The sequence below is a fragment of the Cystoisospora suis genome, assembly GCF_002600585.1.
Source record: "Cystoisospora suis strain Wien I chromosome Unknown contig_1048, whole genome shotgun sequence".
Taxonomy (NCBI): domain Eukaryota; phylum Apicomplexa; class Conoidasida; order Eucoccidiorida; family Sarcocystidae; genus Cystoisospora; species Cystoisospora suis.
Window position 1 is genome coordinate 407 of NW_027153849.1, and position 414 is coordinate 820.

The following is a 414-nucleotide window of genomic DNA, read 5'->3' on the forward strand; positions in this document are numbered from 1 at the left end:
GAGTGAATTGGTCTGGTACGGGCGATATTTGTATAAGGCCACTGTAGAAAGAAAGGAATCTCTCTCTACGCACAGGTCGATGTTCCCTGTCTACGATGATATGTCGATGATCGCAGCAGTAGAAAGGAAGGGTGACGATCTCGGCATAGGGCTATGTATGTAGATGTATATGTTGATAAGGAATAAAGAGTGTTTAGTCGATTCTTACGAGAGAGGGCTTAGATCTCAATTAGCATAGAAAGGAGAAGAGAAGCAGACTGTTCTTCTAGGCTGCTTCATGATAAACACGTCAACATATCAAAGAGAAGACACATACTCATACATACCGATCTATCTGGATTCGCGTAGGTAGACAGAATACATCTATAGTGTAGATGCATGTCTGTGCGGCGGAGACATTCTAGATAGATAGAT

General features: G+C 42.3%; 1 protein-coding gene across 1 annotated transcript in view; it reads left to right on the forward strand.

Annotated features, from left to right (window-relative positions):
- The window catches only part of CSUI_002503 (uncharacterized protein), a gene marked incomplete at its 5' end in the record, with an annotated part of 14868 nt that overhangs the window by 369 nt on the left and 14085 nt on the right, over window positions 1-414 (forward strand). The window lies entirely within an intron of this gene.